At 37.6% G+C, this 24,306-nt stretch overlaps 2 pseudogenes; both read left to right on the forward strand.

Moving 5' to 3' along the window:
- Positions 1-24,306, forward strand: part of LOC144648488 (uncharacterized) — a 344,754-nt pseudogene that overhangs the window by 166,892 nt on the left and 153,556 nt on the right.
- LOC144647911 (uncharacterized) lies at positions 17,874-20,400 on the forward strand (annotated as a pseudogene).

Genomic DNA, 24,306 nt, shown 5'->3' on the forward strand with positions numbered 1-24,306 from the left:
GCAACTTGAAATCGCTTTCGCAGTATGCGGTTAGAATCCTTGGATTCGTATACAACATGGAACAAAACGGTTGCGAGGTTAAAAATGCTAATAAAGCACCTTCTGTCATGTCCCAACTTGTATTAAAATTGGAGACATCTTTGAATAATGTTCTGCTGTGTAGTTACTCTTCTCAATTGATGAATTTTTGACTGTTTCGAACACTGTGCCAGTTCGAAGTGTTGAGTTTTAGGTAGCAACACAACAGCTTAACGGGAAACCGTGACTTTAATTTCTGTTTGTCTTCGTACGCAAGATACAATAGTCAAAATATAAATAAGAACAAAAATATAACTTCATTCGTTTCGAAAAGCTCTCGGAAATGCTAACCTTGACCATAGTCCCTCGAAAGGAGAGTGTCTGGAAACGATACAGTCCCTTCACGTTATGTCAAGGCTTCCTGTCACGTGACCTCGTCACGCTAAAAATTCAAAATGGCGGATGGAAGAGTGTAAGAGAAGGAATTTGACGACAAATTATTTTTTGGGAAGGACGATTGGGAAGTAGAAGATGACAGTTTGGCTTGTGTTTTGAATTTCATTTTTTCCTTGTTCTATGTGTATTTAAGTTTATTTTTGCTAACATTGATGTTATTTAAAACAGTTATATACTCTGTTTGTATTATTTTGAGTGTCAATAAAGTATTTATTAAAAAAAATTACTTAACTGACATTCAAGTAACAGCAGAACTACACTTCCGTGTCCAGACTGGAAAGGAGGTCTGCCACAAAATCTGCGTGGATAAGATTGTTGGCAATCTCCTCAAACAGCCAATATTGAAGTCGAAAAGGAGCATGTTAGTTGAAGAATGTGGCTGTCAAATCACCGAGAGAAGGTCCCTTGTATTCCTCGACCAAATCCTCATGCTGTATATCAAAATAAGGTCCTTTTCATATGCAAAGGATGTGGTTCAAAAATACAAACTTAATCAAAAGGCTGCAAAGCAGAAAGCATTACGAAAAGAAATAAAAAAAGCAACAAATGAATGATAAAACACCTGACCACCAAGGATTTCAACAGGTTTTGCTCAAGGGAGATGATGGGGTATGTTGTGGTTTAAATTTGTTATTGGTTTACAGCAGAATGCTTTCGTTTACAGTCAAACCAACTGAAGTGTACCCCCCCCCCCTAGATTACTATATTGATTATTTGGAAATTGAACCATTTGTCATTTCAAGAATGAATTCTTTTTGGAAAGGTGCGGATCAATACATGTTATATTCAAATCAAAAGTCGATTTCTGATTAGGTTCGACCAACAAATCTTTATCACTGTCATCACTTTTAACAGGACATACCTTTTTAACCTTTATAACCACTTTCATAGTTTATGTGCATAGAGACTATCATCACGTGACTATCTTTCAACATGCTAAACAAACATGACAGATCAAAATTCTCCAATCACAGCCCACTAGCATGACCTTCTGAACTTTTGGCTCATTTCCATAGAAACATGTATGCATTGGTTGTGAATGGCTCATTTCAATCGGTCAATTTCAAAGGGTTAAAAAAGGGCATGTTCTGTTAAAAGCCATGGCAGCGATAAGTCTTATCAGTTGAACGCAATCAGGAAGTCAATTCTTGATTTCAATATTAATCTTTTCAAGTCAGTTTAAAAATTTTAAAGCAGAAAAGAAAGATTAAACCACACTAGGTACACCCTTTGCTATGTAAATGCTGTTTTTTCTTTTTTCCTTTTTGACGGTGAAAATTGAATGTTCTAATACAACTTAGGATAGCCAATGTACAATGTCTGTAGGTTTAATCATGTCACCTTTTAACATGTTTAAAATAAACCGTATGAACACAAACAATAGTTCTGTTTTACTCCATCACTGGTCATTTCAGCCAGCTATTCATGCCCATGTGGCATACATGGGCATCATTACTGTAGTACCCCTACTCCTTTCTGTATAAGGCAGAATCTGTCAAATTCTCAAGGTGGCACTCCCAAGTATTTTAGAGAAAAGTTTAACCGACGCAATGCCACTCCATCAAAAAGTCCTGGATTCTTTTGAGGGAAGCGAGGAATTATTTCTTAGCATGGGGAGAGGCTACATCATAACAGCTGCTCTGAACTTTTGTGTAATGGACGGACTTGAAGATATGCCAACTCTTCACAAGTTCCCAGAGAACATTTCTTGTGAAACATAGGACAACAACAAGAACTACTTTGATGATCCTTTTGGGAAGTTCATTGACAAGTTCTTGTTTCAGAGAGACAATGATTGCAATGATGAAGATGATTATGTGAGAAATTATGGACTTTGCTTTATTTTCCTGGCTATTCTAATAATTCAAATGAAGGACACTGCAGCAGAGGCAGATGGTGAGAGAAAAATCTGATTAACCAGAAACTGTTACTAACTGTTTTCAAGTCTTTTGGGGCTACAGCAAATATGCCATTGAAATATTTGTTACTGCAGTGGAACCTTGATTTAACAAACCTCTATATAACGAAGTCTTTGGTTTAACGAACGATTTTCTTCAGCCTGTCCAAAGTTACAGTAAAATGTATGGAACAGGACCTCGATATAACGAAATCCTTGTTAAAACGAACACAATCCAGAGACCCAAACGTAAAATGTACCCCGAAATAACGAAAATATGTCATCACGCGACAAAAGATGAATGCGGAACAGACCAACAAAGATGAAAGTCCTTTAATCCTATAACAAGAGAACAAGTTCAAGTACATGCGCTCTTACTATGTGCATATATTAGACATTATAAATGTTATTTTTAGAAATCGTCAATATCCGGAAATGCTGGGTTCGTAGTGCAGCGTAAAATTGTTAAAAATTGATTAACTATACCTCGATATAACAAACATTTTGGTTGTTTTTCCGCAAATTCGTTATATCGAGGTTTTCGATATAACGGACAAATTTCCCCAGTCCCTTGGCACTTCGTTAAATCAAGGTTCCACTGTATAGCCCAGATTGAATGTTTGCTAACTCCACGTTCATCAGAAGAGTTTAAATGGGGGTTCTTTTCAAACTGGAGAGGTGTTGGTAGAAACATCGAAGATGATCCCGCCCAAGAAATTTCGAATAGATGCAGCAAAAGTGTGGTGCAGAGAATGGGACCTAACATCAATTCCATCAGCAAAGTCTGCAAAGCAACTACTGGCCTCCAACAAATCACCCAACAATTTGATTTATCCATTGGCATTCACAAGACATCAGTGCAGCACACCACCCGGGACTCGCTTAAAGATGAGAAGGAACTGGTGGCTGATCTCATCCAGTTGGACCACTTTAATCATGTACCTGCAAGATCCCATGATAGCTTTCCAGATATCAAAAAGTGCCCCCTGCGTTATTTCAATGTTGTTGACTTTTATCAATGGCTGGACAAACACAAAAGAGAACTATCAACTTGAATTGTAAGTACAGAGCTATTACAATCCAAAGAAAATTCACTACAGCATTTTAATTTTACCTCTATCAACTTACATGTACATGTCGACCTTTTTGCAAATGCTAATTATTTCTAGAAAAACAGATTTGTACAAAATGTTCGGAAATGAGAAAATCTCACTGAAGATTCTGAAGATATGTTTATCCGGATTTGTTATATAAAACATGAGCAGCCAATATGGCAAGTACGCTGATATGGAGGCGAAGTTGGCAAATTACAATGCAGAGCCAATCGACAATAATAATTTCAGCGTAGAAAATTATCGAACGGTCACTGGCACGAACCTGCCAAGAGTTTACTTAATGTCAACAGCAGCCCAGATCAAAGACAGAGGTATGCGCTTTGCATTGTTTTGAACATGTTTTAGTACAGAGATCATTTCGTTAAAAAGATCGAGACTTATGATTGCCATTATACTAACACAACTGTGGGGAGCATAGGGAGATTTCTGTAACTTTTGCCTCCATTGTGGATCCTGCCTCCTTGTCCCATTTCTATTGAAAATTTTACGAAATGTTGTGGTATTTTTCTAACTTTTCTTCACGAATGTCGCCAAGACTCACAGAGTTTAACTTCTTGCGTATTCCTTTACCACCATGCCACACATCACGTTGATGGACAATGCCTTTCAACTTATCTGAGTTCTCTAAGGAAAACAGACAGCAGATTGTCAACTTGGTTCAAATGTTCCCCCAGGGAAGTAGTAAAAGAACACACAAATCAATATTATGGTGGACGTACATAATGAAACCTGTAACAGGTGTTCATCTCTACTTTCTGTCGAAGGAAATGACTAGGGGATGCTTTGCTGGTAGATTATTTTAAAACCAGTATTTGCCACATCAGTTTCCCAATCAAAAGCACTGCCCACTCCACTCAACTCACAATAGACAGAACACAAGACAGGCTTCAAAGTATAATTATTTTTACCTAGGTTTAACACATTGGCGCCTGTGCCGGCTGTAGCCGGCCGCGCAAAACCACCCCCAAAATGCCTGTGCCGGCCTCAGCCGGCCTTGAAAACCACGTGTTGGCAAATGCCCTTTCCCTCCCTCCCTGGAGTTCCGCTTGGCTGTACGTTATAAGATACACTTTGCGTACACTGTGTGCATTCATTTCTTGGCCTGCTGATGTCAGCCTTCCGACAATTCTTATTTGTTGTTCATTTTCTTCCAATTTCGGTGAACTGGATTCGTACTCTTGAATCATTTCCATGTTTTGCTGCCGTCCATCGGTGTGAAACCAAACAGTTCTTTTTGGCGTATTTACTTCGACCCGAAACTTTGCTTTGCCTTTTCCACGCAAATTACATTAGCTTTGTTTTGGTTTTCACATTTTCAAATTGTTGTGCCGTGGCCAATCAGAGACTAAATAAAGCCTGAATTCATGAATACCACAAAGTTAAGGTATGTCATCATTTTCATTGTTGCAGTTAGTTTCATACTGTTTCATGTTAGAGTTGATATTGATGTTAATTGTGGAAGAAAATAGCACGATAAGAGAACAGACCTTAAATAAAAGAGTTTTGTTCATGGCATAGTTAAATGTCGTCCTGTCATAATAAAGTAGGTACTACTTTTTGTTTTATTTTGTCAACGCTTGGTCACACTTTTTTTACCTTTTCTATTCTCTTTTTTATTTAAGTTTTTTTCTTTGATCTTAGCCGCAATCTGGTCCAATTCAATCCAGATTTTGTCAATGCCACATTTACAAAATATGACACAGCACAGGGTACTTTAGACACTATTAAGACAACATTATCAAATGTCATCAAAAGCATAACCGTTTTTTGGATTGTGTCAAAGATGGTGAACACAAAGACTTTCATTTCACATCTTTAACTGATCCATGTAGCAGGTGCAAAACTTTACATCAAATGGGACAAAATATATGTTGTACAAGTTTCAAGATCATACATGTGTCCTCCGATCAAGCATCTTCCCAGAGGAATGCTCATATTGCCAGAGTTAAATGAAGTGTATGGTTTTTTTGTAAAAATGCTATATCAGCTGTAAGAAACTACAGACTGACAAATATGGCAGACACCTTTAGTGTTTCTATGCTGACATCCATATGGGCCTCGAATTCAAAGGAAAGCAAAAGAATGAGAAAGGTGGCACCTGTAGCAGTTTTCTCCTTTAAAGATCGCCACAGTGATGAGTTGTGTTACAAGACCATATCTAAAGACCTGGAACAAATTCTACAGGAAACAAAAGATGTACTAGTGACATTGGTCCCAGTACAGTACAGAACATTTACTGCAGAAGCAAAGACACCCTTTCTCCTAGGTCGTCCTCTGTACATTACAACTTATGCAAATGGTAATTTCTTGTTCACAGGTAAGAAATTGATGTGTACATTCAAATATTCCCTTTAGTTTAACCCGTTAATCACAAGTGCTGTGAGGTTTTCAGAATTGAAATAGCTGGGGTTGTTTCTTTTTCAGAATGGGGTGACTCGTTTGAGCCCTTAAACAACCGTTCTTCGTTCAGACAGCTTTGCTGCCTTCCCCAGACACTCCAAAGGGGGAAAATCACCACCTAAAGCAACCCACCCAAATCATCAATTCAACGCAGTGACATATGTGATGCCTGGTCATGGTACGACGATTTTTAAAGTTAATTTGAATTGTTTTTGCTAGATGTTCGCTCGTTTGCTTGAAAGCAGGTGGATTGTTTCTGCTAAAGTACTGTCTAATTTATTTTTGCCCAAAAAGAGCAGGGCATTTGAGCGGGGTCATTTACTCCTATTTGAGAACTTTTGCAGTGAGCTCCAGGCATATGCCCCGCTATGTCCCAACCGGGGAGGGTGGGGGGAGAGGTGCAGGGGTTAATATTGGCTGGTGCATAAGCAGGAAGCATTTATCCCTGACAACTCTTGAAGGTTTTGTTAATGCTAGACAAAGCAGATAATGGAAATTAAGGGATGCTTTGCATGCGGAAAGTATTCTTAAATGGGGTAAACAGAAAATAAGCTAATGGTCATTTATTTTTACTGTCTTTGCTGGCCTGAGAATGATTAAAGGGGATTTATCCCAAGGAAAAGAAAAGGTAATTGGTGTTTTCATTTCTGGTAGTGACAACAAACAGTTGGGCTGGATTACAAGGAAAACCATCAGTGAGGTGCAGAGGATGGGTTCAGTGGAAGACTTGAAGATAAGTCTGATAACTTTTGAGGAAAAAGAAATTTCATTTCAGTAAAATTGAGTCTGTCATAAAAGTCTCCTCAGCTGAGTTGTAATTCGTCAGACTCCTTTTTATATTCTAGTTGTTTGAAAAACATTGGCACAGACTGTCGGAACATTTTTTATTAATTCTGGAGTCAATGACAATAATTCATGCTATGTTGTGTGATACTGATTATGCTCACCTGTCAATTAAAACATAATGTTATTGGATTAAAAAAATATCCTACCTGTGTTTATACAACAGTTACATTGACTTATCTATTTATGATTGGTTTGTTTACATTAGTTTCTTTTTTCACTTATTTATTATTCTGTCAACTATTTATGTAGCTATAATAAATATTATATGGGATAGTGGGGTGTATGGTCTTGACAACTGCCATTCGAAAAAAACATATTTTTTTAAAGATATAAATATAATAAAAATCAGTTGTGTTTTTGTTTTGAAACAAAAATAAAAACGAAAAAAATACTGAAAAGTGCTGCAGCTGGCCATCATTTTCTGCTTGCTGGCCAGGCTGGGACTGGAAAGTCACATGTTGTTAAAAGTATTGTGCGGAGTCTAAAAAGTCGTGGACGGAAAGTTGTTGTTGTGTGTTCCAGTGGTATTTCCACTTCAGTTTATGGGGACGGGGTGAAATCTTCCACCGTGCACTCGCATTAAGCCTTGCAAACTGCAGATATGCCTGCTGAATTGGTTGTCGCAAGAGCTACTGCACTGCCCCACTGTGTTGCCCGAATAAAAGCAGCTGATAGCATAATATGGGATGAAGCAGGACAGAAATTATTATGCAAATAACTAATAGTAGCCTTATGTAAGACAGATACTTGTTAACAGTTCCAATTCCCAGATTCATTGCTACATCATATTGGTGATTTCTAAACTCCGAATGAAATCTTTTTTTAGATGAGAAATTTTCGTCGCCTCCTTGAAAGTCCCGGTTTTTGGGTATTAAAAAGGAACTAAAGTGCCATGGCGCGGCCTTAGCGTATTTATGGTATGATGAATAAACAAAACAAGCGTTATTTGTGTAATGTTATTGCCCCTCCTGGCAATTTAGGGGTAATTTGACAAGGGATATTTTTTTTTGGGGGGGGGGGGGGTTACATTTGGTCCAGGGATTTTTTGGGTAATGTCTGAAGACTAAGGGATTTTTTTGGGTCCTGAGTTTTGCTGCCATTCGTTTATCCCCATCATTTACAAGCCCGAGTACCCCCCCTCCCCCTCTGGGGTCTTAGCGCGATGCCATGTGATTGTTAGTCGCAAAGGGCCATACAGAGACAACAAAATGATCACCTGCTCGAGCTAACAACAGCTTTAATTCACTGCCAATGGCTTCGTCACCACTGATGCCATGTTGTTGTAGGTGTCGCAAAACATCTTTTGAGCAATCTTTTAGACTAATGGCTTCGACGTGGCTTGGATACTCATTGCTCAGTTTTTCCACAAGGGGAACACTGATCAAGCAGTAACGAAAAGGAACACGCAAACGATGCCATTTTATGATTCTACATACTTGGAGTTTCTCGGATCTTTCCGCTGAGCAAAGCATTTATCTAAAGCTGGAATACCGATTTGACTGAAACCGGTAATGTATTCATTCAATGTTTGTCAGACAAACTGTAATTTGATTACTTTTGGTCTCAAATTGTATTCAACACGGACATTTTCAATCGTGTTGTGAATGGTATTCCCCCAAATATGGAAACAACGTGCAACCATTTCCCTGATGGGTTTTCATCGAAGGTTTCACTCAAGATTTTTCTAAGCAGGAAGGGAAAAAAGGGCTTTAGTGGTCAAATTGACAAGTATTCATCACTGACCTTTAACCAAAGCGTCACAGCATAGGTCACTCATATGCCGCATTGATCATTCTTTATAAGTTTGTTGTCAGTAGAATCCTGAAACCTGAGATTACTTATCACATAAAAAGTCCATCAAGGATGAGTTCTTGTTTATTTTTTTAGCTATTTCGAAACTCATGGCAAGATAACATCATATATAAGATAATAGCAAGTCGCCGAACGGAGTTTTCTTTTGTTGTTTTAATATTTCACTCACGGCATTGTCCACTCGAGACCTGCTTACAGGCCAAGGCGTGAACAACAAATAATGAAACTGAAACGACTTTTCTTTACATTTTCAGCTTCACAGAAGAGGTACGTCTAGTATTGACTCCTTTAGACTTCCTTTTCCATGTTTATTTATTTCGTCTGTGTATTTCTATAATGAAGCTTGAAACAAACATCAAATTCTGCACGCTTTCATAACGCTTACAGGTCATGACAGTTTATTTTACCAATGAAGCAGTACTCAATTTCCAACGCCCAAATTTTCCAGGTGAACAATATAACAAATAAGCTTTCCTCTGGTGTAGTTTTCATTTCAAATCGTTATATACCAGGAGTCATTTGGAGCTGTCAAAGTTAGCCTTCATTTTGGCCCTCATTGAAACATGCAAAATATATCTTCATACAAAGGCCGATTAAAATCGTTTCAAATACAATTTCGAAAAACTTTTTACTTACTCTTGTTGGTAAGGGATATCACTAGAAGTGTGCAAAGTTTGAAGTAGTCTGGAATTTTTTTTGTGCGTTCGCCATCTTCCTAAAGTTGCATGACGATTTGAGCATTTTGGCTAGGCGAAAACCCCAATTTTACCGAATTTTCAAAATTCTCAAATTCAACAGTAAAAACAATCGCTGGAACTTTTAAATATTTTTTCCGAAAATAGTTCATAGAAAGGGATGTTTTGGGGAAATAAAAAAAAAAATTCGATTTTTTTTTCTGATTTTCGATTCTTCATCGTTAGAGATAAGCGCACTTAAGCTGTGGTTCCTTCCTATGATAAGCCCTCCGTATATAAGCTCCTACCGAATATAAGCCCCTTGAAATAGTCCTGCCAAATTTGGCAGTTGGCTATCGCAATAAAATGGAAATTTTGGAACTAGTCACGTGTTCTATGACGTGTACAGCTTGATTGATAGGTGGCGTTTGTCGGTTCCAAGTATAGATGCCCACATGTGTACTGCCCCGTAAGGCAAAGACAAAACTGAAGGTATTACATTTTGCGTCAAATTTAATACATTTTGCGTTACTTTAGTCTATTACATTTTTCGTCAAAAGTTATTACATTTGGGGTTACTATTACATTTTGCGTCAAAATTTATTACGTTTCGCCGCGTTGGTAGCGAAGAAGACCAGAAAATTGCCAAAGGATCGTACTCCAGTAACATTAACTCATCAAATTAATGGTATAAAAAGTTTACCGACCATCTATTAGTTATCTTTGTCTGTTAAGAAAGCTATGGCTGTCCATACAAACAGATACCATAGCAGCCTCTTTGCAAAAGTGCTGCATTGTCATTATTTTCTACCAGCTGATGTTTGTTGAATTTTTTTTATTCAGTCAAATTGCAGTGTGTGCATTCAAAAAAAGAAAAGTTTTCATTCACTTCATAAAAGAAAAATGTTAAATTTAAAGACAGGTCTGTGATATTAAGATTTAAGTAGCAGAAGACTCAATAAATCAATATAATTTATCAAATCTTTTTCACTCCATGAACAGGTTCTGTCCCACAAAATACATCACCTTGCAAACTCCAAAAGGCACCATTTACTTCGCTCCAGATGAAACCTGACATTACTGTTAGATTTTACACAGGCTTTCCACAAGCTCGAATTACACAGTTAACAAGTCTCATTTGAAGCGTAGAAACTAGTGCTTTTTGGGCTTCTTTTGGCCTTTTTCTGGTAAGTAGTTTACTGCTACGTAACAATAATGCAGGAACAAAGTAAAATTAATCAGTGCGATGAACAAGAAGAACGATTTAGCGACAAAACTCGCCAAACCAAGCCATCGCACATGGTAATTACGCAACCGTGTACGGACTCTAACCGCTATTTGGTGGACAAATTTAATAACACAGCTACGAAATCGAAGCAAGCACCGTTTGAATCCATTGACATCAATCTGTACCAGCCGTGGGCCCGATGCGCCGCGTTCTGTACTTCGGAAAGTCGACTTTTAGTGTGGATCACTGTGTTTGCTAATCGATATTATCAATTACTAAATGATGATGGAACTGGTTACAAGGCAGTTTGGGAAGAACAAGATGCTTCCAGTACACCATCTAAATGTGAAAAAATTGTCCTTCATCTTTATAGCACTTCTGTCGACTCAGAGGATCAGTTGGTTGCACTAAAAGTTTTCGTCTCGACTGGTCAGATTATGGTCCAGGGAAAGATGTATGAAGAGTGGTGTGCTAATGAATTTCCTGTCCTCTTGAATATCGTAAATACGATTGAGCCATTGCCTACCATCTCAGACAATGCAGTCTTCCCATCTTCATTACCACAATTTTTTAAAAACTTTGTGCAGTTTATCCCAGACGACGATATTCCTTCATCTGGAAAATCTACTATTGCTAAAATCTCTGCACAGAACACAACGGAAACACCACAGACACCACACAGTGAGCTTATGTCATCCACTCTAACACCAAGCCGACTAAAACAAATTTCCTCTCTACGAAATACCCTGGGTGAGCTAGAAGCTGAATTCACTCAGCACAAGCTGATAAGTGACGGTAATATCCAGCAATTAAAGGACAAACTGGTCCAACAAGACAATGCATTAAAATTACAGAACAAACAATTTGCAGACCTTGCTTCGGATCTGTCAACTCAAGTCACTTCATTAAATGATTTGCTACAACAACACTCAACACAAATGAAGAAACTTCAAGAAGAAAATATCGCACTACACAAGAAGAACTCAAAGTTACTAGAGGCAAATGCGGCTTTACAGGCAAAACACCGCCAGTTTGAGACTGACGTCGCCTTTTTTAAAGATCAAATAAAAGCCTTATGGCAGAAATCGGCAGATGCACCCCCTCCGGTTTCTGACGCCGACAACAAACAACTCTGTCACAATTCAAGGGAACCAACTCAGGAAGAGCACTTCTCGAAACCAGCAACTGCAGAACAAGAACTCCTTCTTGTAGATCTGCCCACAGAGAACCGGTTTTCATTGTTGCAAGAAGAAACCCCAGAGTTAAACAGCAGAAACACACTCCCGCCGCCTCTCCCGGAAAGTCACGCAAGAAATGTTTCCGATGACAAGTCAAATACAGTTACTCCAGGTCATGTAAGAGCCAATCTTGATGACAACAACACTCGCGATGGAACAACACAAACACAGCAAAACAACAACAACAAATTACGGCCTCGTAGACCAGCTAGTGATGGTACACCACCAAACGCAGCAAACACAGCAGTCATCCTGTGTGACTCCAACGGTAGATTTTTAAACACGAAAAAGATGTTCCCACCCTCATATACTGCGCAATACTTCCGCTGTCCAAAGATTGAGCATGCACGGGCCTTGATACAAAACGAAATTACTGATTCTCCTCAACTCATCGTCATACACACGGGAACAAATGATCTAGAACTGACACACACAGCGGATGATCTGATAGCTGAAATTACCTCTATGATTACAGAAGCCTCAACTAAATTTCCCTCTAGTAATATTATCTACTCAACACTGCTTCCACGAGCAGATGTTTCATCTCAAAACATTGCTTACATTAACGAAAAAATTTGCGTTCAATGCTCAAAGTTACCAAATGTGCGCCTGGTCACTCATGAAAACGTATTTGCAAAAGGCCCAGCTGTCTTATATGACAATAAACATTTACAAAGACGTCACATTCGTTTATTTGCGGCCAATCTAGTAGAAGCAATTCGTGGTAGAACGAAACCAGCACGATTAATTAGCAGCCAAACAAGGTCTTCGCCCCGTCAACAAAACAGAGCAATCCCGGGAACAGTACCTCTTGGAACATATTCCTCATACAGCAGCGCAGTCAAGGGCTTTCCCACAGAAATGCCTCGCCATCAACAAGGACCTTACATTCCCATGGTTCCACGGGCTCAACAGCAAGAAAACCGCTTATATGGACAATCACCGAACAATCCCGTAATAAACAATTCAGTTTATCTTCAGAATAAAGACTCATCTGTAGAAGTTCCAAGAGAACTAATATCCTTTTTTAGATTCATTAAATCGTTTATTTAGCTTTAAATTATTTAGCAGAATGGCCATAATCGGATTAGCAAAAAATCGATAGATCTTCGCGGATGATGGCCAATTGCTTGCATTACACAGGCAAATTGTCTTTTCTCGCTTGGAATATAAATGGGCTTTCTTCCAAATCAATTGGGGACAAATCACAGAACAAAGATTTTTTAAATATGATTAATAATTTTGATTTCATAATTCTCTCCGAGACTTGGAAATGCACAGATGTTGAAATATCAGGATATAGATCAGTAATCCAAGATTCTATTAATTCGAGAAAAGGTGGTCGTAACTCCGGTGGTATTGTTTTACTTTACAAAAATGCATTACATGATTGGATTTCAATTGTGAAAAAATCACCAAATTTTCTATGGTTTAAGGTCAACAAAGATTATACTAAAACCAACAAAGATATATATACATGTGGACTTTACATTCCTCCGCACAACTCGAGATATTTTGATAATGAATTATTTGAAGAACTTGAAACGGACATTGCACTTTTTTCCTCCCATGGATCGGTTCTTCTTATGGGCGACTTTAATTCAAGAACAGGGAAATATTCGGATAGTATCTGTCAAGAAGGGTTGAGAGTTATTCCAAATGACCGATCTGAACTTTCGCTTAATCCAACTCAGCGAAATAGCTTTGACAATGAAGTGAACAATCACGGAAAAAGACTTCTTGAAATATGTAAAAGCGCCGATCTCAGAATATTGAATGGAAGAGTCAGTGGTGACTCTTTAGGGAGAGCTACCTTTCACGGGAGAAATGGTATAAGTGTAATTGATTACGCACTGTGCGATCAAGATTTATTCTTAAATGTTTCAAATTTTATAGTAAAACAGCCCACTTCATTATCAGATCATAGCCCTATAGTGACTTGGCTAAATATTAATTTGACCAATTCTGATACATGTATTCCAAAAGGATCGCATAATAACATCAACTCTTTAATGCGCATATCAAAACAGTTTGTTTGGGAAAGTGATTCTACACAGAAATTCAAAGATGCTTTACGCTCTCCAGTTATCCAAACTCTCATACAAGATTACATAGACGAAAGAGCACATATTAACGATGTTAACACTTCCCTTGATAAAGTAGAAAATATTTTTAACACAACTGCAAGACAATGTTTAAAGATTAAAACCACAAAACAGCGTAAGCGTATACAGTCATCATCAAACAAAAAATGGTTTGATCGGGAATGTAGATGAGTTGAAGAAATTGGCAAACCAAAAACACAGAGACCCCCTGAACTCAATTTTACGTGAAAATTACCACGTCGTTCTAATGCAATACAAAAGTTTACTTAAATCTAAAAAGAACGACTATTGTAATAGCAAGCTTCATAACTTGGAGGAAGCTGTTAACAATTCAGATGCGGCTAATTTTTGGAAATGTTTAAAATCAATGGATGACACTATTAAAAAAGAAGATACTCCTTTAGTGTCAGAAGGAAATTGGCTGCGATATTTTGAATCTCTTCACTCCAATGATCGACTTAATCCCATTCAAGAGAAAATCTGTAATGAAATTCAAGAAGAAGAAGTCCGGAAAAAACAATTTCGGCCATTAGATCACTTGATTACCGAAATTGAAATACGAAAAGCTGCCAAAAAGTTAAAGAACAACAAATCTTCTTATTCAGATAAAATTAAAAATGAAATGATTAAAGCAAGTATCAACGACCTTATGCCCGTATATTACAAACTTTTCAATGGAGTTCTAAATTCAGGTTCCATGCCTCAAACATGGTGTGGTGGTCTCATAACGCCAATTTATAAATCGGGTGGAAGAAGTGATCCGTCAAATTACCGTGGTATCTGCGTTTCGAGTTGTCTGGGTAAACTGTTTTGTTCTATTTTAAATCAAAGGCTTCTTGAGTATTTCAACACCAATCATATATTACACAACTCACAGATCGGCTTCATGCCTAACAATCGAACAGCAGACCATGTTTTCACACTCCGAACTTTGATAGACAAGTACGTCCATAATCATAATGGCAAAATTTATGCTTGCTTTGTCGATTTTAGAAAAGCTTTAGACTCAGTCTGGCATAATGGGCTTTTAACTAAGTTATTGCAATTAAGAAATAGAAAACATGTTCCGTGTTTCTATCGAGTTATAGAAAACCGAGTGGAAGTTTGGGAGAACGAGAAATGCTGTGGGAACACGAGTCGATAGACGAGTGTTTCCACAGCTTTTTCGAGTTCTCCCAAACTTTCACGAGTGTTTCTATAACTCGATAGAAACACGGAAAACATGTTTTCTATTTCTTTTAGAAAACAGCACAAAGAAAATAATGCACATCAAAGTAATATTTAGCGCTTTATTTAACATCAAAACGTAGATTCTCTTCACCTCGCGGTTTAACGTCATGAACAGTAATCAACCAATCATAGTACGGGAGTCGATGAACAGAAATAAATCAACTGTTCAACATTTGCTTCAAGGCTAAAATTCACCGTTGTTTGGCCAAACAAACAAAGAAAACAGGCCCCAAAGTTAACGTAATTATGAGAAATAACTAAGTCGATGGTTTAACTGAAGTCCAGCACTGGAAGGAGTCAAGAATTGTGGTTTTATTTCGCTTCATCGAACTAACCGAATGGTTTGACGACCGACGATCGAGCGACTCGAACCTTGGAGGTGAAAGTGAATTATTTTTCTGTTAAAAGAAGTTTGACTCGGCATTCTGGACGAATATCTTGTCCAGTTGAGGAGCTGTGAATAGTTCTGAAGTGCTGCAAAGCCTAGAATGGAGTGAAGTTGCGCCAATTCATATACTTCTTTGAAAGGTCAGCCGCTTCGATAATTTCTTTCACAGACTATTTTTGAATGTGTAGCGGGCTCTGTAAACATCTTACTCGCTTGTTTTAAAATGTGCAAATATTTGTTTAGTCTTAACCTGGTTTTTGTCAGCTGTGACATTAAAATTTGGCACAATTATTTGTTGCTATTTTTGCATTGCTTATTTTAGCGCCGTGAATATTGATTGCCGTGTCTACGACAACTGTCTGTGTCTCCATCGAGTTATAGAAACACAATTTTTAACCAATCAGCGCACGTATTTACTTTGTGCTATTTTCTAAATTAATTTAGGAGGATCCTTCTACAATTTAATTAAAAGCTTTTATTCTAAGTCTTCTTGTTCGATAAAAATTGATCAGTATCAGACACGACCCTTTCAATATATGAGAGGTGTACGACAAGGTTGCGTTTTAAGTCCACTACTTTTCGACCTTTATATTAACGATTTACCGTTCTCATTTGAAAATATTCTGTCTGATCCTTTTGTCCTACCAAACGGTACAAAATTAAACGCTCTACTATATGCCAACGATTTAATTATTTTATCACGTTCCAAAACAGGTTTGCAAAACTGTCTTAACACATTAGACACACACTGCAACACGTGGATGTTGAGCGTAAATCCCAAAAAACCAAGATAATGGTTTTTCAAAAACGTGCGAAAACATGTACTGAACATGTTTTTTACATAGGAAGTCAAACAATTGATGTTGTACAAGATTATACTTATTTAGGAACCAAAATATCTTCTACAGGAAATTTTAAAATCTCACTTGATCACCTAAAAGAGAAAGGACTTCATGCACTTTTTAGTTTGAGACGACACACAAATTTTAGTAGATTGAAACCTTCTCTTGCCTGTAAAATCTTTGATGCAATGATATCTCCAATTCTGCTCTATAATAGTGAAATTTGGGGTGGTTATGTAAAATCTGATTTTAAGGCCTGGGATGGTTCACAAATTGAAAGAACACATCTACAGTTTTGTAAACGCTATCTTGAAGTAAGTAATAAGGCTTCTAATGTTGCATGTAGAGCTGAGCTTGGTCGATTTCCTCTCCTTATCACCATTAATCAAAGAATCCTCAACTATTTGATATATCTCCAAGAAAAGCAACCGGATTCTTTTGTTAGACAGTCTTTTTTAATTTCATTAGAACTTCACACCGCTGGTAAAAATAGTTTTTACTCTAATCTTATGAAGATATCCGAATATTTTAATTTTGGTAATTTTAATCCTGATTTAGTAGACACCGCAAAAGTGACAATGTTTCTGCAGTCAATGAAACAGAAATATATTTCGTATTGGCAGCATACTCTACAGCATTCTCAAAAACTAGAATTTTATAGATCTTTTAAGAACGAATATGCTACCTCCAATTATCTAGAGTTAACTAGGAGAGTTTCTGGTAGGAGAACATTAGCTAAATTACGTATAAGTAATCATAAGTTAATGATCGAACTAGGCAGATATAACAATACGCCCAGAAATAATAGGCTCTGCCCGGTCTGTGATTGTAATAAAACGGAAGATGAAATTCATTTTCTCTTTTATTGTTCCAAATATACGACAATAAGAGATAACTTTTACAAGACAATACAGCCTATCATCTTAAATGTCAGCCAACTACCAGTGCCTGACTTGATTTTAGAATTAATGAATTCTTCCGATCATTTTGTGACCATGCAATTGATTAAATTTATATCATCTTGTTTTGATTTACGTAACAAAATACTATCAATGTAATTTATTTTATATGAATCATTTTTGTTTTTTACTATATAATATTATTATTTTATTATTATTATTACTAAATAAGTTTACGCTTTTGCAATATTGTAACAAATTTACAGTCATGCAAATAAAGCTTGTTGTTGTTGTTGTTGTTGTTTCCCACTTTTAAAATATTTATCATAACCTTAAATGCTTTGCAACCTACTGCTGAAAATATGTATAGCTGGTCTCAGATGCAACGGTTAAGGGGGGAGGGAACCAATGATATCAATAAATTAAGAAGTTCTTTAAAGCAATGTAAATTGAGTTTATTTGATCAATTTTATTTAGTTTTACAATAACTCAGGGTTGGTACATTCAATCAGATTTTAGCAGACAACTTTAATATCTCTTTGCCTAACATAAGCCGCATTTTTACATCTTGAATTAGTTTTTTGTATTTAATGCTGGGGAGTTTCTGTATGTGGCCTACAAGGGAAAAGATAAGACAGCATGCACCAGCATGCTTCAAAGTACATTACTCCAGGTGCAGGGGAATCGTTGATGCCACTGAAATTAAAGTTCAAGCACCCTTTAGCATGGTTCTTAACAGTGAAATGTATTCTTCTTACAAAACCCATACCACGTACAAGGGTAATGTGGTGTTAGCGCCATCTGGGGAAATTATTCATGTAAGTGCTCTATTTGAAGGCTCAATTTCTGACAAAGAACTTGTGAAAAGGTCAGGTCTTTTTCCCTTACTGGAGTCAAGTGACCAGCCAATGGCAGACAAAGGGTTTGACATTAAAGGTATTTTGGAGCCCATTGGTTGTGAAATCACTATTCCTGCCTTTCTTGTCAGCAAAGTCAGTTCTCAAAAGAAGAACTTCTGCACAGTAAGAAAATTCACAATGTTCGTGTCCATGTAGAAAGAGTTATTTGAAGGGTAAAAGAATTCCAGATTTTTGATAATGTTGTACCTTTAACTGTAGCAGGTATTATCAACCAGGTATGGATGGTTTCCTGTCTCATCACCAATTTCCAGGTACCACTGTTTTAAATGGGACTTATTGGCATGTAATATATACTATAATTAGGATGTAAATTTACTTTATTTGATTGCAGAGTACAATATAAAAATAAATTTCTTAAATTTATTTTACACTTTAAGAAAGACCTAACAAACTTGGTGTGTGCCTGTCCCATGGAAGAAGGGATATTTTGCTTAAACTGCTTGGGGTCACTTTTCAGGCCAGGTAGTTGAGAAAGTCAAGACTGGACGTGTTTTCCGTGGTACTGGTGACAACTGGGACCTGAAGATTTAAAAGGGGTACATGAGAAGGGAGATTCAGAATGAAGACCTGCACTTGTTTGCCAGCAATCTCATTAAAAACAGGCTAAATTTCAGTGACTTACCAATGAGTATCCCAAGGGAAACATTGACGATTTTCCTCAGAACAATTTTTTACTTAATGCTAGTGGCAGAGGTATGCATCATCAGCTAAAATCCTCGTTGGAAGAATTGTTCTTGAGTTCCTACCGAAGTTCAAGTTTTTTAAATCTGTAATTCCAGATCACATTCCTCATGCATAATAATAAATAATAATAATAATACATTTATCGGCAAATGTTATCCTCATTAACCTGTTCTCGTTTTCCTCATACAGCCAAGAAGAAATGTCACAGAAATAAACTATTGTTAGTTTGCCCATCATTAATGCAAATGAAGCCAAGTATGAAGATTGTGTGAACATTTTAAGAACTTTTGAGAAATGGATTGCCAAAATCCACTTAAAGGCAGGGCTTTTGGAAGAAATGCCTTATATTGACAATCCACAAGTACCCCAGGGACCTGCGGCACCTGGTCAAGCAGATGCCCATCGTAAAGACAGTGACGATGATCCAATGAGAGAAATGAAAATAGTAAACATGTGTAAGATTTGCAGGGGCAAAAGATTTGTTATCAGGTTCACACATACCTTCTGATCAATATTTTTAAGATCTTTTACCCCCTCTCCCCTGATGGAAGCATGTCTCTTTTTGCAAGACCCCCCATTATATAGATGTAAATCATTTCGAGCACTGTTCACTATTTAAGCCAGTTATGTGGCATACACGGGCATCATTACTGCAGTTCTCCTACTCCTTCCTGTATCAAGTTGGCACTATCAAGTATTTTAGGAAAAAGTTTAACCGACAGAATGCCACTCCATCAAAAAGTCCTGGATTCTTTTGAGGGAAGCGAGGAATTATTTCTTAGCGTGGGGAGAGGCTACATCATAACAGCTGCTCTGAACTTTTGTGTAATGGAGGGACTTGAAGATATGCCAACTCTTCACAAGTTCCCAGAGAACATTTCTTGTGAAACATAGGACAACAACAAGAACTACTTTGATGATGCTTTTGGGAAGTTCATTGACAAGTTCTTGTTTCAGAGAGACAATGATTGCAATGACGAAGATGATTATGTGACAAATTATGCACTCTGCTTTATTTTCCTGGCTATTCTAATAATTCAAATGAAGGACACTGCAGTAGAGGCAGATGATGAGAGAAATCTCATCAATCAGATCAAGTCAAAATCTGATCAAACTGTTACTAACTGTTTCAAGTTTTTTTTTTTTTTTTTTTTTTTGGGGGGGGGGGGGGGGGTGTTACAGCAAGTATGCCATTGAAATGTTTGTTAGTATAGCCCAGATTGAATGTTTATCAGAAGAGTTTAAATGGGGGTTCTTTTCAAACTGAAGAGGTGTTGGTAGAAACATCGAAGATGATCCCGCCCAAGAAATTTCGAATAGATGCAGCAAAAGTGTGGTGCAGAGAATGGGACCTAACAAAACCATCAATTCCATCAGCAAAGTCTGCAAAGCAACTACTGGCCTCCAACAAATCACACAACAATTTGATTTATCCATTGGCATTCACAAGACATCAGTGCAGCACACCACCCGGGACTCGCTTAAAGATGAGAAGGAACTGGTGGCTGATCTCATCCAGTTGGACCACTTTAATCATGTACCTGCAAGATCCCACGATAGCTTTCCAGACATCAAAAAGTTGCGTTATTTGCATGTTGTTGACTTTCATCAATGGCTGGACAAACACAAAAGAGAACTATCAACTTGAATTGTGAGTACAGAGCTATTACAATCTAAAGAAAATTTACTATGGCATTTTAATTTTACCTCTATCAACTTACATGTCGACCTTTTGCAAATGCTAATCATTTCTTAAAAAAACAGATTTGTACAAAATGTTCAGAGATGAGAAATCTCACTTTATTTTGAACAGTTACAGTATATAAAGGGCAAGGTGTTAGTGTTAATAACAATACATTCTTATTAGTTCTTATCCCAAAAAATGTACATTACAATCAATGACTCCTTGACAAGGACATGTTTTCCTGCATAATTTTGTCCATTGAGGGAAATGGCAGTAGATTTTGCAGTGCTGAGGAACATTACTCTAGGATAATTTAGAATGTTTGAAGGGTATACCCAGAGACACCCAGAGAGAACATTTTGTGCTGAAGTGAATGTCACCTTTTAAATTAAAAAAGTAAAGCCTTTATTTTCCATACATGTAGCATTGTACCGTGGCTCATATGGGACAAAAAAAATTTTTTGTTACTACAACATTTAAAACTCCATTTAAAGAGAAAAATCAGTTTTCTTTATCTAAAATATTTTCCGGCCGTAATTAAAAATCCTTTTTCTTCTGTCTAAGATAGTTAAAACCTGTTTTTTTATTCTACAATTTGAGTTTTTGTTCTCAAACAGTGAAGCCGGGCAATTTTTTTTGGTAAAAACTGAGTTTTTTTCTGAACATATGTTTAACCCGGATTTGTTATATAAAAATCCGATTTTTTTTTCTAAGATATGTCTTACCTGGATTTTTGATGTAAAAAATCCGGTTCCAGAATGTCAGAGAGCCACTTCAAAACCCTTGGTTTAAGGACAGTTGGTGTCAGACTTGCATTAAGGCATTCTGTGCCCCTATTCAAGCACAAGTCTAGATGAAAAAGTAGAACGACTAAGAGAAGCCACGAGTTCCAAAGGAAACCGTCCGGGTGATCCGGAAAGAACCAAATCTGAACATGCTCCAAGGCTGAAGACAACACCTAAAAAACGCCTGAAAATCGAATTCGGATGGAAGATTTAGGAGGAAAATATGTTCAGATAAGAAAAAACAAAGGAGGTGGCAATAGGTCAGTGGACTTCACGAGAAATGCGCAATACGATGAGTGTTTTAAGAAGGCTCAGGAGCTCTCTTCCCCCACATAAGCAGCCAAATGGCAAGTACACTGATATGGAGGCGAAGTTGCAAATTACAATGCAGAGCCAATCGATAAAAATAATTTCAGCGTAGAAAATTATTAACGGCCACTGGCATGAACCTGCCAAGAGTTTACTTAATGACAACAGCAGCCCAGATCAAAGACAGAGGTATGCGCTTTGCATTGTTTTGAACATGTTTTAGTAAAGAGATCATTCCGTCAAAAAGATCGAGACTTATGATTGCCATTATACCAACACAACTGTGGGGGGCATAGGGAGATTTCTGTACCTTTCATTCCTGGGCATCCATTGTGGATCCTGCCTCCTTGTCCCATTTCTATTGCAAATATTACGAAATGTTGTGGTATTTTTCTAACTTTCCTTCACAAATGTCGCCAAGACTGTGCCGGCTGTAGCCGGCTGCGCGAAAACCACCCCCAAAATGCCTGTGCTGGCCTCAGCCGGCCTTGAAAACCATGTGTTGGCAAATGCCCTTTCCCTCCCTCCCTGGAGTTCCACTTGGCTGTACGTTATAAGATACACTTTGCGTAGACTGTGTGCATTCATTTCTTGGCCTGCTGATGTCAGCCTTCTGACAATGCTTATTTGTTGTTCATTTTCTTCCAATTTCGGTGAACTGGATTCATGCTCTTGAATTATTTCCATGTTGTGCTGCCGTCCATCGGTGTGAAACCAAACAGTTCTTTTTGGCGTATTTACTTCGACCCGAAACTTTGCTTTGCCTTTTCCACGCAAACTACATTAGCATTGTTTTGGTTTTCACATTTTCAAATTGTTGTGCCGTGGCCAATCAGAGACTAAATAAAGGCTGAATTCACGAATACCACAAAGTTAAGGGTATGTCATCATTTTCATTGTTGCAGTCAGTTTCATACTGTTTCATGTTAGAGTTGATATTGATGTTAATTGTGGAAGAAAACAGCACGATAAGAGAACAGACCTTAAATAAAAGAGTTTCGTTCATGGCATAGTTAAATGTCGTCCTGTCATAATAAAGTAGGTACTACTTTTTGTTTTATTTTGTCAACGCTTGGTCACACTTCTTTTACCTTTTCTATTCTCTCTTTTATTTAAGTTTTTTTCTTTGATCTTAACCGCGATCTGGTCCAATTCAATCCAGATTTTGTCAATGCCACATTTACAAAATATGACACAGCACAGGCTACTGTAGACACTATTAAGACAACATTATTAAATGTCATCAAAAGCATAACCGTTTTTGGATTGTGTCAAAGATGGTGAACACAAAGACTTTTATTTCACATCTTTAACTGATCCATGTAGCAGGTGCAAAACTTTACATCAAATGGGACAAAATATATGTTGTACAAGTTTCAAGATCATACATGTGTCCTCCGATCAAGCATCTTCCCAGAGGAATGCTCATATTGCCAGAGTTAAATGAAGTGTATGGTTTTTTTGTAAAAATGCTATATCAGCTGTAAGAAACTACAGACTGACAAATATGGCAGACACCTTTAGTGTTTCTATGCTGACATCCATATGGGCCTCGAATTCAAAGGAAAGCAAAAGAATGAGAAAGGTGGCACCTGTGGCAGTTTTCTCCTTTAAAGATCGCCACTGTGATGAGTTGTGTTACCAGACCATATCTCAAGACCTGGAACAAATTCTACAGGAAACAAAAGATGTACTAGTGACATTGGTCACAGTACAGTACAGAACATTTACTGCAGAAGCAAAGACACCCTTTCTCCTGGGTCGTCCTCTGTACATAACAACTTATGCAAATGGTGATTTCTTGTTCACAGGTAAGAAATTGATGTGTACATTCAAATATTCCCTTTAGTTTAACCCGTTAATCACAAGTACTGTGAGGTTGTAAGAACTGAAATAGCTGGGGTTGTTTCTTTTTCAGGATAGGGTGAGATGGGGTGACTCGTTTGAGCCCTTAAACAACCGTTCTTTATTCAGACAGCTTTGCTGGCTTCCCCAGACACTCCAAAGGGGGAAAATCACCACCTTAAGCAACCCACCCAAATCATCAATTCAACGCAGTGACATATGTGATGCCTGGTCATGGTACGACGATTTTTAACGTTAATTTAAATTGTTTTTGCTAGATGTTCGCTCGTTTGCTTGAAAGCAGGTGGATTGTTTCTGCTAAAGTACTGTGCTAATTTATTTTTACCCAAAAAGAGCAGGGCATTTGAGCGGGGTCATTTACTCCTATTTGAGAACTTTTGCAGTGAGCTCCAGGCATATGCCCCGCTATGTCCCAACCGGGGAGGGTGGGGGGAGAGGTGCAGGGGTTAACATTGGCTGGTGCATAAGCAGGAAGCATTTATCCCTGACAACTCTTAAAGGTTTTGTTAATGCTAGACAAAGCAGATAATGGAAATTTAGAGATGCTTTGCATGCGGAAAGTATTCTTAAATGGGGTAAACAGAAAATAAGCTAATGGTCATTTATTTTTACTGTCTTTGCTGGCCTGAGAATGATTAAAGGGAATTTATCCCAAGGAAAAGAAAAGGCAATTGGTGTTTCATTTCTGGTAGTGACAACAAACAGTTGGGATGGATTTCAAGGAAAACCATCAGTGAGGTGCAGAGGATGAGTTCAGTGGAAGACTTGAAGATAAGTCTGATAACTTTCGAGGAAAAAGAAATTTCATTTCAGTAAAATTGATTCTGTCAATAAAAGTCTTCTCAGCTAAGTTGTAATTCGTCAGACTCCTTTTTTTATTCTAGTTGTTTAAAAAACATTGGCACAGACT

Source organism: Oculina patagonica, chromosome 4 (genome assembly GCF_052425735.1).
Source record: "Oculina patagonica isolate OP01 chromosome 4, crgOcupat, whole genome shotgun sequence".
Taxonomy (NCBI): domain Eukaryota; kingdom Metazoa; phylum Cnidaria; class Anthozoa; order Scleractinia; family Oculinidae; genus Oculina; species Oculina patagonica.